The sequence below is a fragment of the Orbicella franksi genome, chromosome 8 (genome assembly GCF_964199315.1).
Source record: "Orbicella franksi chromosome 8, jaOrbFran1.1, whole genome shotgun sequence".
NCBI classification, from domain to species: domain Eukaryota; kingdom Metazoa; phylum Cnidaria; class Anthozoa; order Scleractinia; family Merulinidae; genus Orbicella; species Orbicella franksi.
In genome coordinates this window covers 21,287,948-21,294,471 of record NC_138152.1, presented here as the reverse complement: position 1 = coordinate 21,294,471, position 6,524 = coordinate 21,287,948, and the positions used below count along the sequence as shown (strand labels likewise).

General features: G+C 37.1%; 1 pseudogene across 1 annotated transcript in view; it reads left to right on the top strand.

Annotated features, from left to right (window-relative positions):
* LOC145494238 (E3 ubiquitin-protein ligase UBR5-like) overlaps positions 1-6,524 on the top strand; it is a 60,518-nt pseudogene that overhangs the window by 31,725 nt on the left and 22,269 nt on the right. The window contains exons 15-17 of the transcript XR_014050244.1: positions 4,355-4,687; positions 5,084-5,230; positions 5,697-5,963. The product of XR_014050244.1 is annotated as an E3 ubiquitin-protein ligase UBR5-like (transcript). The remainder of the gene's footprint in view (positions 1-4,354; positions 4,688-5,083; positions 5,231-5,696; positions 5,964-6,524) is intronic.

Sequence of the window (6,524 nt, the reverse complement as noted above, 5' to 3'; positions counted from 1 at the left end):
TCAGATTGGAACAATATTTACAAGTTAAAAAATAAAACGTTAAAAATCCTAGTAAGTTTACAGATTTGCATGTATATATATAAGATCAGAAAAATGTAAATATAATTACATAATGCTATAACACCTGAAATAATAGATTACATAACAAGCTAATGTCAACTTACAAGAACGCGCCGGGTGATAAGATTACAACAATGTATCTGCGAGCGCCTTAATTACTAAGTGTATAATAGTCAGTCTAATTCTGTATTGTAACAAGCTAATGGCAACTTACAAATACATCAATTCTCTTTATCCCACCATCAAGTTTGAGCTGGTTTATTCAGAGCATACCCTCAATGTCTTGGATCTCACTTTGCACCTCCAGCAAGGTTTTATTAAGACAGATATTTATGCTAAACCTACAGATAGTCACCTTTATTTACCTTTTTCAAGTTCTCATCCGGCACATTGTAAAAGGGCTATTCCCTATGGGGTTGCTCTACGAATTAGACGTAATTGTTCCTCTGACGATTTTCTTAACAAGAGGTGTGCTGAATACAAAGGGTATCTTAAGTCCCAGGGCTATAATGCAGCTTTAGTAGACAAACAATTCGACAAAGCGCTTAGTATTGAGAGATCAGAATTGCTTAAGAAAAAAGCCAAGCATGTCAAGAGAGTTTTCCCGTTAGTTCTTGACTACAATCCTATCCTGCCTGATATTCAGAGAGTTATCAAGAAACATGCTCATCTTCTGAGATCGTCGCCCGAATTACTTGAAATTTTTCCATCTAAATCGATTTTTCCAGCATATCGCCGTACCAAAAATCTCAAAGATATTTTAGCACCATCTAAATTTCGTGGCGACAACGGGGCAAACCAGGCAGAGAACGAAATGGGAGGGTGCTTCAAATGTTGTACTCGTTGTGATCTTTGCAAAAAATTTTTAATTCAAGATTCCAAATTTAAAAGCTTTTCCACAGGCCGAGTCTACAAGATAAAGCAAAAATTGTCTTGCTCTTCCAAAAACGTTGCTTACTTGGCCTCGTGCAATAAATGCAAATTGCAGTATGTAGGTTCCACCACAACAGAATTTAAAGTACGTTTTCGCAATCACAAATCATCCATGCTCACCAACAAAAAGACGTGTGAGCTTGCAGTCCATTTTAATTGTACTAGGCACGAAATTTCCGAAATTAATTTTATCGTCATCAAACAAATTACTAGCCAGGGGGTTGCTGCGTATATTGATAAGTTGTTATTGACCAGAGAGGCCTATTGGACCTCCCAGCTATTTACACTCAGCCCTCATGGTCTTAATAAAAGACGGGAATTTAGATCCAAAAATCGCGTCCGTTACAATACATAATTAGACTGACTATTATACACTTATACACTTAGTAATTAAGGCGCTCGCAGATACATTGTTGTAATCTCATCACTTGCGCGTTCTTGTAAGTTGCCATTAGCTTGTTACAATACAGAATTAGACTGACTATTATACACTTAGTAATTAAGGCGCTCGCAGATACATTGTTGTAATCTTATCACCCGGCGCGTTCTTGTAAGTTGACATTAGCTTGTTATGTAATCTATTATTTCAGGTGTTATAGCATTATGTAATTATATTTACATTTTTCTGATCTTATATATATACATGCAAATCTGTAAACTTACTAGGATTTTTAACGTTTTATTTTTTAACTTGTAAATATTGTTCCAATCTGAAGAAGGCCGAAGGCCGAAACGTCACATTAAAAGCCGGAACAGTTAGAAGTTTGCTTCATGACGCCTCATCTTACACACACACACATATATATATATATATATATATATATATATATATATATATATATATATATATATATATATATATATAGGTGTCATCCAAGGTTTACACCATGGCTTAATTGGACAGTTTATAGACCTTTGTGGGAGTCATGTAGATAGCTACAGTAATGATTCAATTTAACACTTCCATTGCAATAAGGCATATCAAAGATGCAACCAACCATACTCCAAAGTGAGTATTGTAGAAATCACATCGACTCACAAAACAATTCCGAGTTCCAGATGGGATTTGAACCCACGACTCTCTGTAGTCTAGCAGCACCCTCTAACCACTGAGCTACTGGAGACTCTATGGCTTGAGCAAGGGTGAAATGTGGGCCTTTGACTGGAACCGCATCACACGGTCACACGGCCAAATGTTAAATTGGCGCATATGAACTCACTAACTCCATTCGCAAACTCCACGTTAGGTCTTTCAAAATTAATTTACAATTTGTCTGCACTCGTTATCTCTGAACAACTAATTAAAGAAATTAACTCAATAATTTTTAAATTTATTTGGGGTGAGAAGCCCTCTAAAATCAAGAAATCAACTATTATTGGCAAGAGAAAACATGGAGGACTTAAAATGACTGACTTTAATATCTTGAATAAAGCATGGATACCACGCATAAAATCCAAAAACATAGCATCCTGGAAAATCATCCCTAACACAACCCTAGAGAGATATGGAGGATTACACTTCTTGACAAATTATGACATTGACTATGACATTGACACACTACAGGTCGACAATTTACCACCTTTTTATGTTGACGTACCAAAAGAATGGCAAATGACTAAAGATTCTATAAGAAGCGAGACCCTACTCACTTATGAAGAGGTAATTTGGAGCAATCGAAAAATATTAATTAATGGTAAACATGTATTCTACAAAAGTTGTTTCGACCAAAATATAATGCAAATCCAGGATCTCCTTCAAGAGGACGGTAAATTCCTGTCCTTTAAAAACTTTTGTAAGTTATAAGTTTAAACTCAAAACACCCTTCACCCTCTCCTTCGGTCTTTTTAATTCTATATCAACTTCTTGGAGGTTAGTATCTGAAAATCCTCCTTCATGATGCCCAGAAAGTGAGGAAAAAGAAACCATTTCCACTATACATGTGTACGACTTGCTGTTGAAGAAACTCGTTGTACCACCTATTGCTGAAACTAAAATCTTAAAACATGGTTTCATTCCAGAAACCATCCAAAAAGTGTACGAATTACCTCTCCAGATCAAGTATGACATTAAAAGTAACAATGTTTCAATATAAGATTATACGCAACATTCTTGCAACTAAAATGTCTCTTTTTAGAGCCAAAATGTCTGACAACGATATATGCCCTCAATGCTTTGCTGATACACACTCCCTAGATCATAAAATTATGTTCTTACGCTGCTCTTCAATTATAGCCTTTTGGAATACCTTTCAAAACTGCTGGACAAATAAAACGAAACAGCAACTAACTTTGTCAAATAGTATGATTTTATACAGTGTTTTCGACAAAACGGAACATAGATACTCTTTGAACTGTGTTCTTCTAATTGCAAAATTTTCTATACACTGCAGCTGCCTGCTCGACGAAAAGCTCTCTTTCGACAGTTTTCTCATACTTCTAAAAGAAAAATTAAGCATACAGAAAGAAATAACATTTAAAAACAAGTCTATTGCTGCTTTCCAAAAATTCTTTCAACGTTATTATTTAACATGCAATGATGATGTATTTTCTTTGTTTTGTTTAACTAAGTAAACGATGTAAATAGTGTTGATGTTTTGGCTTGTAGTCTTAACTATCACATTGTACTGTAACTAAGTAGTGTGCTGTAATGTTACTATTTGCCTCTTTTTATTTTGTTGATTTATTTTAATTTTTTCCCTATGTATATTGTGTTTGTAAATTGATTGAGTAAAAAACTAAAATAGAATAAAATAAAACTCCATTCCAACAGTTACCTCTCTCCAAAAATTGGCCCCCATTGAAGAAGTGTTTTGAAGACATTATCATAGAATTAATCTGAGTTCTATGTATTTCCAAAGAAAAGTTGGTGGGAGAGAGCGAGGGAAAAGAAAAACGGGACACATATGTTTTCATTTTGGCCTTCTATCCCCTCACACCACATGACCTCGGTTTGCACCTCTGGAAACGGTATCCAGTCAAAATCACTTCAATCTGGTTATCTACTATCAAACTGTACTCTCAATTCTGGGAGCTTCTTGTTCATTTATAATTTGGTAGGAATAGAGCAATCAAACTTCAAAATGGGTATTGTGTGTCAATGGTACCACTGCTCTGGTACCACTGCTCTGTGATGCTGAAGAAAAAAAAAACATATCCCCTTTCCAGAGAGTGCACTCCCTTGAGGTTGGGCCCTGGGCGAATCTGATTCATTATGGTATAGAGCAAGGGCATTGGTTTGGATATTTTGATTATGAATTTCATACAGGTATTATTAGGGGTGGGGGGTAGGGAGTGTTTAGTATACCAAGAAAAACATTGCTGACTTTGGTTAACTTTTTATCGGCATTTTTCTCCTTGGTAGGGATACAGATGGCTGCACTCCATTTATGGCTGCTGTTCGTGGCCGCGCATACCATGCTGCGCTCACCCTGTTCACAACAGCCCAGTGTCTAGCTACCAACCCAAGTGGACAGATTGACAGAAATGTTCTAATATCCATGGTGTGTCCGTCTGACAGTCACCCAGATGCCTCTCCTCTCCATGTGCTGTGCTGTAATGACACATGTTCATTTACTTGGACTGGCACAGAGTACATCAATCAAGACATCTTTGAGTGTCGCACTTGTGGCCTGACTGGTTCTCTTTGTTGTTGTACTGAGTGTGCTCGAGTGTGCCACCGAGGCCATGACTGCAAGTACGATTTTAAATAAACTTGAAATAGTGATGATTTTCCACTTGAAGCGCTGATAATTATATTAATTTTAAGAGCTGTTTTCACAGCTCTGCATGCATGTGTGTGTAGGCCATAGTTGAACTTTCCAAACTTTAATTTAACATATCTATTTTTCCCCTTTAACAGGTACAGTAAAGCTTCTTGAACCTCCACTTTCATTTAACTTTTTAAATGCACTTTAAGTGAAGCAACAGTAACTGTATGCATTATGTAATTGTACAGTTTAAAACTAGTCGGTTGTTCATCTTAGCGTAAGCTTACTTGTTATCGTAAGGTGAATATCATTTTTGGACATTTTGTTACCATTTTCGTGCTATTTTGATTAGAATATTGTTACCGTACTTGTTATGCAATCAGGTTGAAGAGAACAGCACCTACTGCTTACTGTGACTGTTGGGAAAAATGCAAGTGCCGTACCTTGCTACCAGGCTCCCAGGCTGCTCGCAATCAACTCCTGAAAAAACTTGTGTCAGAAACTGATTTGGTTAGCCGGCCTAATGGAAGGTAGGCTTTATAATGTCATGTAATGGCCAAATTTATTCAAGGGAAGAATTATACGATGGCGAATGTATATCTAGAAACGATTTATTCATCTGAGCCAATTGATCTGTCTGAAACGATTGAATCATGTAGTTTTAAATCTAGTCTTGGACAAATTACCGGTATGTGGCAAAGTTTGTCTGGCAGACGCTCTAAGATTAATCAGCCTAAGACGAATTTTGCCACATAATTCATAATGCTAGATTTATACCTGGATGACTATCTTTCTCAGGCAGACAGATTAATCTTCTCAGACAGCTAGTTTGTCTTGAACAGATAATCCGCCGCTAGTATAAACTCTACCAATGTTCAATGTAGAATGGGCTTTGGTAGAACATAAAGTCCTTGTTAACACCTGAGTACTGATACATTTTTTTTTGTTTAGTACAGCAGGTTAGAGCTTTTGTTGACCTTTTATGCTTTGTTTTAGAGGGGAGCATTTACTGCTGTTTTTGGCTCAAACTGTGGCTCGACAAACTGTTGAGCAAAGGCAATTCCGACCTCACCGCGCTGCTACAGATGCCCGTCCAAAAGCCAAGACCAGGACACTTGGAACAAATAGCACAACTCCGCCACTTCCAGAATATGATCTGGACCCTCCTAGGTTTGCTCGTAAGGCTCTCGAGTTTATCCTACAAGACTGGCGAGCCGTTAGTGCAATGTTGAGAGATGGTTGTCGATCACCAGGAGAAGCAAAGTAAAGGGACCACTTTTTTTGTTTTGTGGATGGGATCTGAAATGACTATTTTGAAACATGGCATATAGTAAGCGATTTTTGTCCCTCGCATCAAAACCAAAACAAATTGCAAAAAAATGCATAATTAGTTGCTCAATACAGAGGTGACAGAACAACAAAAGACATAAAGTCAGTCACAAGCCAAGCAAAAATATCAAACAGTTGATTATTAATGACAAAACTTGCTCATTACAGTTATTACCATGCAGCGTGACTACCTCGCTATAGTAATGTTCCTATGCCATCAGTGTTCAATTTTGAAGCCCATGATTTCAAGGATTTCTATCATCGTAAAGACTTGCTGTTAAAGATCAGTATCATTCATTGCAGTTATTTGTCTTGCTAGCCATTAGTGTGCACTTTGTTCACCTGGGCCCAGTTGTGCAAAAGGGGGATAATGCTATCTGCTGGAAAAATCGCTCTTGGCAAAACAAACTATGATTATCATGATCCATCTGGTGTTAAGCATACTCTATCTTTTGAACAACATGGACCTGGTGTCAAAAGTAACCATCACTTATT